Raw genomic sequence first — 8,973 nt, forward strand, 5'->3', positions numbered from 1 at the left:
TGGAAAGGCACAATATTGTTGGATAGCATTACCTTTCTCCTACTGCTTCTACATTCTATATTAGGTAATATGGTGGGCCCTGGGGATGCTATTTGGGAGTTCTATATAATATTTCCTTCCTGAAAACTAAGGCATCTCATGTGCATGGAGTCAATCTCTCATTCCATTGCTCTATCCTGAGGGTGAAGCCATTTGGAAACTTCTTCACTAGGGTTCTATTTTGACAGTGTTATCCTTCATGCATGAAGAGAAAACTATCCCACCAGTATTTGCCCACATACTTTGTGTTTTTCCTTCAGATGGTTTTGAAGAGACCCAAAATTTTCACCTGGCCTCCCAGGAGAGAAATGATGAGTTTGTGGGTATGTGCGGGAGGTCAGCTGGGATTCCAGAGACAGACTATATCCCCTTGGGATACAGCAAAGCTAATTGGTCCTTTGAGGGGTTAAACCTGACATGTAGTTCTCCCTGCAAAGAACTACAATCAGCTGGAAGAACAAGTGGAGAAATCCAGTTAATTGCCACTCCAGAGTCTTCAGTGGTTCTATCATGCTTGGATAAGTTAATATACATTCCATTAGTGTCTCGGAAACTCTCAGGTCATGGCTGAAGTCCTACATAACTGTCGCTCATGATCTTGGAAATCACAGAATTATGAAGATGAAAAGAAATTTGAGCAGTCAGGCAGCTTCTCAGTCTTCCTTCTAACAAGAAAACATTGCTGCATTGCAGAGAAGTGAGAAGTAGTTAAATCTTTAAAATCTTGAGAGAAGACTCTCCCCAAAGCTCATTTTTAATGTGCCAGTCTTAATTAAAGCAAAAACATAAATGTCTCAGTATGGAATCTAGTATGTCATCCCTGTTGTATGTGGGTGTGCATGTGTGTGTATGTACACACTGGTCATCGTTCTCTGGGAGGAAAAGTTAAAATACCCCTGCCAAAGAACAGAGCAAAATCAAAGGCAGAAAGCCACGCCACTTCTGCATCTCTTTTCTAGGCAGAACATCCTCAGTTCTGCACACACATTCTGGGTTATATCATTTTCTTACCCTAGCATCACTCTCCTATGAACCTTTTTCTTCCCAGCTTGTCACAGTATTTTTTTAAGCTTCTATGGTCAGCTTAAAATAAAATATTAGAGGGAAGGTCTGATTAGTTCTTAGGTATCTGGGAAACCCAGCTTAAGTTTCTCTGCATTATACATTATAATTGATGCATCCAAAATCCTTGCTCTTTTTGGTAACCCAAGAGGTACAATGCTGAATCACTGTCATATTATTACCTGTTCTGACTTCATGGTCCAGGAAGCAGCCTTGGTGTGAATGGGAAAGGCACTGGGTCTGAGAGAGGCAGTGAGGCTGGTCTTATCCCAGCTCCATTGTTTCCCTAGATGTGTCCTTAGACAAACTGAACTTGCATTAGGAAGAAGAGCCTTGCAACCCCTCTTCTTTTATAGATAAACATTAGAGAAATATTAAGTGACTCGTCCAAGGTCACACTGAATCTCTCCATGGCTCTGATTCCTTAGTTATTGAAAAAAGGGAGAAGGAATGATAATACTTGGTGTCTCAGATTGCGGCAGGTCAAACGAGATACATATTTAAGGACTCTGCAGAATTTGAGGTTCTAAAACATAAGCCATTATTCACTTTGTCAACTCAGCTACATCTTCTCTTTAAGCAGCTTGTACAGCCCTATGTTTCTTGCCAATGACTTTCATTCTGTTTCCAGCCTCCTCTCCTAACGACTCAAGACACTCTGAATTCTGAGTCCTACGAGGAATTAAGAACTCCATCCCCAGTGTAGAGTTCCCAACAAACTTAAGGCGTCTGCCCTCTTTCAAACAACCATCCAACTCACTTATGTTCAATGAGGTTAGATCTAAAATTGTCTCCTGCTGAACACTGCTGTTCCAGGTGATAGCCCGTTCTGGGAATTGATCAGAGTGTTTCTTAAAGCTTTTGCTGGCAGCCAAACTTTGAACGAAGGCTCCTACTTGTGTACAGATTCTGTAGCTCACACTTTTACCATCACAGCGTGCTTTATTGTACTTGCCAGTCTCCTTTCTGTAACCTGTACGAGACTTAAACTCACTGAGGGCAGAGCTACTTCTACCAGAGCAGGATTCCTCAACCTTGGCCTGACTGACATGTGGAGCACATACTTCTCTGTTGTGGAGGGACTGTCTGTGTATTTTAGGATGTTTAACATCATCTCTGGCTTCTAGCCAGTAGCACACCCCACCCTCAGTTGTGACAATAATTGACAAAAATGTCTCCAAATGTCCCCTGAGGGTGGGGGGTGCTCAAAATCATCCCTAGTTGAAAGCCTCCATGCTAGATCTAGCCAAGTGCTTTTTCAGACCAGGCACTCAATAAATACTTAAAATGCTTATGATGGATTAAGCATACAAGATGCAGAAAAGTCAAGCTAATTTCTTTTGGTTTTAGTCCCTCTTATGATGCCTGGTACATGGCTGGTGGTCAGTATATATTTACTGAGTGTGCAAGGGTTCTGTAATCCTAAGTAGCTTCCTATATATCCCAAGTAAAATTCTTTCCCTCAAGAGAGTCCAAGTGAGGTGGTGGGGAATTGTCCTATTAGGGGGAGAAAATTTTTAAAAGAACAAAGCAATATCTCAGTTGTGGGATTAGGAACCAGAAAAATCACCTTGCCGTGTCCCCCAGACCTTTAGCTCTCCATTTCATCATGACGTATAGGGCAGAAATCAAATTCTTTGCAGTGGTAATACTAGAAATATCTACCAGTGTTCCTGGATCCTTTAAAACACAACTCGGATAGGGGCGTGAAGCACCAGGAGGGATGCAGGACATCCAGAAGGTCACACATTCAGTCATTGGTGTCAGAGCTGGGAAATGAGCCTGTGCCTTCCTGAGTCTCTGTACAGTACTTGATTACAGTGATTATTATAGATGCAAATTAAGACTTATTACTATTGTGAAATAACAGTGCAGGTTAGTGATATTCTTTATTGCCATGCTAACATTTTTTTCTAGAGGGGAAAATTATAGGCGTGAAACCAATTAAGCAATCTTTCTTTCTTTGTAAAGCTTTTTTAGTTTTCCTAAATGAAGAGTCTCTCTTTGTGCTTACTGCTTAATAGCGCAGATTGATTTTTTTGTCCCCTAGGTCTTACTGAGATAGATGCTGTCCTTTTTTCCCTGTATGGACCAAAAATGACTATGCTGATACATTATCTCACAAAGGGCAGTCGTGAATAGGAGAAGCAAATATTTTGAAATGAATATGTAACAGACATCCTCCTGTAGAGGTTAAGCATTGTTGGAAATGCCTCCCTTGGACATCTTTGCTAGTCAAAGTCTTGCGATTGCCTTTTCCTGGACCTCACGGTAGGATGGCTCTTCTCCCATGATTGAAATGGTGGCTCCAGAAATGGACAACAGATTAATCTATGTATGCCTAAGACTTTAGATAGTTGTCCTTTACTCCCAGGTCAACATAATATTTGCAACAAAAAGCTTTCACGAAGAAGTATGTCAGGTCATGTGTATATTGTTAATGTAACTATGGTAACCAAAAAATGCCACCAGTGTGTCTGTTTCATATACAAATGAGGGGGCAGTTGTGGAGTCCACATGTCTGCCAGGGGTATAATAGATGTGAGCTAGGATGGCCAGAAAATTACAAGACATTTATATTAATCAGAGCTTTCAAATAACATTTCAACCCCTGAGCTATGAAGAGTGTAAATGGAAGGCAATAAGCCATCGTAAACACAGTTTTCAAAACTAAATGTTGTAAGTCAAGGCAGCAGCATCTTTGGAGGGTACCGTCAAATCAGAGCTGACAGACCTCCAGTCTGTATCAATGCAAGTTTAAGCCTAGTTTCTGTGCATCTCAGGATGACTTTTGGTATATTAAGTGTAATGGTTCCATCCAAGTTAAATGTTTATGTCAGTTGTGGTATTGAAGACACACACAGCTTCCACAAACCTTTTAGCAATCTCACTAATTATGGTAGTTAGTCCTTCCAGCCCTATTCTCCCATCCTTGTCACGATACAAATGAGGAAACTGAGGGTTGGTGGGGTTAAGAAGCTGATCTAAGATCAACTGGCTATGACTAGTTAGCTTAGTTACCAACCAAATAACTGATAAAACTGCTAATAATATCCTACCTTTGTTAGACCTTTTGGAAATATTCAAAAAGTAAAAATAAGAATAATAATATATAAGCCTACATATTGTTTCTTAAAAAAAAACTCTAACATAAAACGGCATATGTTTTAATTATTGAATAATATGCTTAACACTTCTATAGGGTGGCCATAAAGTCTGAAAATATATACTATATTATTTTATCATGTATTGTAATTTTAATGTCAGTAAACAATTTATTATTCATTTGTCAATGTTTTGAGACTTGGATGGTACATCCAGTGATGTATCCATAAAATAAGTAAAACAAGAAAATTTAAAAGGCAAACTTCATTTAAGAAGACTTGTAGAATGAATGGTTCCCTTGGTCACTAAAGTATTGGATTTTACATATAGGGTTTAACTTTTGTCTCTATTCTGCACTTTGAGCCAAAACAAGAGAGAATACATGTTTTTCTGACTTCATCTATATAATTATAATTTCATCTTGAATAAAATATTAATCAAAGCTCTATTCATGAGTTAAAGATACTTACATTGTTCCCCCAAACCAAAATATAATTATGAATCTAAAATGGAATTTGCTTTATCTCCAGATTGCCTTAACCCAAAATAGGTGTTCAGCATAATAATTCTGAAAAGTTAAATACAATATTTGAGCAAGCTTACATTAGTGCTCAAGCAAATCATTCAAAGAACTATTATTTTGTAGCTTAAAAATAAATTATAAGAAAGCATTATGAAAGTCTAGTAAAAAGTGACACCCAGGTCCTATAATTTACCATACTTTATTCATGGCTTATTTATGGTGACATTAAAAAGTCCGCCATTCTAATTATTTATAATCATGCCCAACTGGCTTGGGAAGTGGCATTATAATTCTGTAGAGACATATTTTCTTTAGTACCTACTGGGTTTGTTCCCATGAGTGTCACTGGTTTAGAATATGTGATAATTGTTCTAACAGTTCAGGTCAAGAAGCTAGCCTTAGCAGGGTCTAACCAGAGAGAAATCAATGGTTGAGTTTTTCCCTGCTTTTTGGGAATTCCAGACACTGCCCAGAACTACCTATATTATTGTTCAGAACCAGAGTCGGCAGTTGGATCCGGTCTAAGATTTTATTTAGCAGAGTGATCCTTTTCTAATAATAAGTACTTTATTACTTTTATTTACCAAGGAGTAAGCCCTAATCTTCCCTTTCATTAGACTTGCAGAACAAAGATTTCACACAGGCAGGTAACAGCCGAAGTAAGTTCTCACAAAATATGAGGCTTTGGTCATTTTAAACTTACATTTGTTTCAAAAATACCTAGATGATAACTTTACAATAAAATGGCTTATTGCCTAGTTTAGAAATGTCAACTGCATTGTACAGGTAGCCCTCAAGTCCATAATAAAGACAAAATCCCAGGCTTAAGTCACATAAGAGTTTATTATAGTGATTTGTTACTTTCTGACTTCTAGATAGCTCTAAGACAGAAAATGTAATCTTGGCTATAACATTTTCTTACTTAAATTTGACTCAATTCATTTTTCCCCTCCTGGGAAAGTACTGCTTTATGTGTAAAAAAGTCACTGAACCAGCGAAAATAACTTAAGGAAACATGTAAAACAGCAGACTAACATCTGCTACCCATCCCCCACCCCCACCCCACTGAGTCCTCAAAACAATGTTGTCTTGTTTTTTTTTTTTTTTGGTTGTATTTTAATGTCCCTTTCAGTGAATATATAGCATACAGTGGCAAACGCTGTTCAGTGAATAGGTTCTTTTTCCCTTCAACAGTGTTTGAGACTGACAAAAGAAGAGGCCACTGGGCTGGCCTGTCAGTAGGTATAATCCCTGGGACTCACGTGTGGCCCACACTGCCCGCCTTTTGTTCACCGGTTGATCAGTGCCAGGAGGTGAGCAGTGCAGTGGTCTATTAGCTACTCTTAGACAAGGCAGAAATGTCCCTGTTTTGGGGTCTATTGCATGACTGCCTCGCTATTCATTGTTCTGTCCTGTGACCCGAAAACCCCTCAGGTGACTAGGAACGTGATGGTTTCATCACCTGCAGTTCTACAAGTTTGGTGCTTGTTACTAAAATGATTTTGACTGAACTATGGACATTCTAATGAGAGATTCCTGTTAGTCACCTACAACTATCTTCTCCTATATTGTATATTTCTGAGGATGGAGAGCAAATGTGAGCAGGAGGTGGGATTACTAAAAGAAAAAGAGAAGAAACTAAATAAAAGTTGAGGGGTCAATTCAGAAATTACTTGAAACCACCAGAAGTGAAATTAAGTTACTGTCTGCTTCATATAACCATTCTGCTCACTAGTTCAGAACATCCAGCTTGAAATTGCACAAAAACACACAGCCAGGTAAAGAGCAAGCAGGACTTGAGGCTTTCAATACAATAGCACTCAGGGAATTTGGCTCCTAAATAAAGGTGTCAGCACGCCTTGGAATTCCCAAAGAGAAAAACTCACTGCGCCTTTATTCCATTTTCTTAAGGTCTATTGTTAACTAAAGACTCCTTGTCTTTTCAAATTCCTTCATGTGAATGGATGAGGCCAGACATCTGCCAGGATTCGCTCACATTTGCATGCGAATCAGAGACTTCGGGACACACATGGCCCTGGAGCCAACAACACCACTTTTACTCTAGACTTACACTGATCCAAGTACCTTCCTGAACTTTCCAGCTCTCCAGTCCTAGCTCTTAAAAATGAAGTAATGAGCGTATTCGGGTAATATTAGTTCTTTAGACCATCGTGGCAAGGCAAACTGCGAAACAAAACAACATACTGTCTTTCAAAGAAATCCTACAAGCAACAGCTCAAGTCAGTAATACCTGTCCCCTCACTGAATTCCACTTTTTCTTTATTTTCTGGGTCTGGGAGTGAAAATGCTAATGCTAATGGTGGCATGAGATTTAGAAAAGGGTCTCTTTTCCTGGACCCGTGGCCTTTTCCTCTGTGGTTCGAATGCCTCAAAACCATTCTCACCCCGGTCATTCATTCATTCATTCAGTTCCAGGCACTCTGGCTACAGCGGTGAACCCAGCAGTCAAGGCCCCCTGTCTGCCAGAGCAGGTACCACCGCCGAACCTCCGAGTGCGAGTAGGCAGGCCGGCTCCCTCACAACCGTCCTGGGACGGGTTTTCCCACCAGTCCCGAGTGCGCCGCGCCCCTCCATCTACTCGATCTTTCCACTCTACCTGGGCTTGCCAAGCAGGGACTCCCCTCCGCGGAGGTAGTCGGTGCAGGGCCCTGGGAAGTGCCGAGTCGGCGGCTGCCCACACCCCTCTCCACGCAGCACAAAGGACACTCGCTGGCAAACTTTCCTCGCCATCGACCCCGGCCGCGCGGGGAACCCAGCACCGGCTCCGTGCCTCGAGCGGACCGAGGCTTCCCTGACATTTCAGCATCCTTGGCAAGCCTCCTGAGGCTGCCACCCCTTCTGGACTCAGAACGTGTAGGATGAGGTCTTTTCCCCACTTCGACCGCGCGACAGTTGAGCAGATTCTTCCCAATACCCTGACTTCAGTACACTCGATGCTTTGTGAATTACGCCCCTTGTCCCTTTCTTTACCTACAAGGCCACCGCCAAAACATCCTTCCTCTTTTCTCTTTCCACAGCCTGCCACCTTCTTTCCCCTTCCCTTAGTCCTCTTTCCAACTCCCCGGGCCCCCTCTCCGCGCTCTTCTCCGGCTCCGGCTGCCTTCCTCAGTTCACATTCCAGCAGCCCTCCTTCCTCCGGATACCCGGGCATCACCCTCCCCCGCGTCGGTCCCTGAAATCTAGCAGGCTCGCCTCCTGTCAATGCCTTTTGCTCGCTTCTGTTCGGCCTTCCTTCCGAAGTATCGTTCTCCCCGACCCCAGTGATTTTTTTCAGTAAGGAGGTCACTAGATTCCGGTTTCCCCGACTTCGTCATTTTCCCCAGTTTCATGAGCCGCGCCCCCTCGTACCCCTTAGGCCCGCGATCTTGTCCCAGGTTCCCCAGACCCTTCTCCGGCCCACCGCACCGCCAAGTTTGCCTCGACTTCCCCTCGCTGCCGCCCACATCTCCCGCCGCTGCCCGGCTAGGCAAGCGCACTTACCCCGAGGCCCGGCTGGCGGGGGTGTCGGGGTGCGCACGGACCAGGCACCGGCGGTGGCAGCAGGAGGAAGAGGAGGAGGAGGAGGACCGGCTGAGCGGCGCCTCCCTCCCAACCCACAGGCTCCTTGGGGGGCTCCCGGCAGAACACCAAGACAGGAGGCGAGGCAGCCACACAAGCAACAGCTGCTGCGCGGGCCTGGGCTCAATCCGGCTCTCGGGGGCCGGGGCAGGGGCAGTCAGGATTGGGAAAAAAGGCAGAAGTGGGGTGCAGAGGGCGGGGCAGCGAGCGTCCAGGTCCGGAGGACGGCGTCCGGGGCGCCTAGGGACGCCACCGCGCGGATGCCGCTGCCCGGGCTGACGCCGGCGGCCCCTCTCCCCGCCCGGAGGGCGCTGCAGGCGCGGACGCACTGGCCTCGCCTAGCTCGCCGGCTTGTTGCCGGCGCCCTCGGTGCGCCCGGCTTTGTGCTCCCCGCAGCCGGCGTGCACCTGGTGTAAGCAAAAGCGGTCAGCTGATGGGCTGCACTCCGATTGGCTGCTCCACGGTCTCCTCCCCTCCCGCCCGACCCCCTTCCCGACCTCCCCCTCCGGTCCTCCGGCCCCCCACGCCCGCCCCCGGCTCAACCCAGTGCTGGGGCACCATCTGTAGCCCGCCCAACAAAGGCGTAGCGCCGCGGGTCTCAGGTGGCCCGGCCTCCCTGCGTCGCCGCCGAGGCCGCTGCAGGCAGCAGCGGGCTGCCGCTTTTT

General features: G+C 44.7%; 1 protein-coding gene across 1 annotated transcript in view; it reads right to left on the reverse strand.

The window, feature by feature from the left end:
- LRRN1 (leucine rich repeat neuronal 1) overlaps window positions 1-8,634 on the reverse strand; it is a 37,199-nt gene extending 28,565 nt beyond the window's left edge. Inside the window, exon 1 of the mRNA XM_060163880.1 lies at window positions 8,231-8,634. The gene's annotated coding sequence lies outside the window, so the exon portion shown is untranslated. The remainder of the gene's footprint in view (window positions 1-8,230) is intronic.
- Between the last annotated feature and the right edge of the window lie 339 nt (window positions 8,635-8,973).

Source organism: Lagenorhynchus albirostris, chromosome 10 (genome assembly GCF_949774975.1).
Source record: "Lagenorhynchus albirostris chromosome 10, mLagAlb1.1, whole genome shotgun sequence".
NCBI lineage: Eukaryota > Metazoa > Chordata > Mammalia > Artiodactyla > Delphinidae > Lagenorhynchus > Lagenorhynchus albirostris.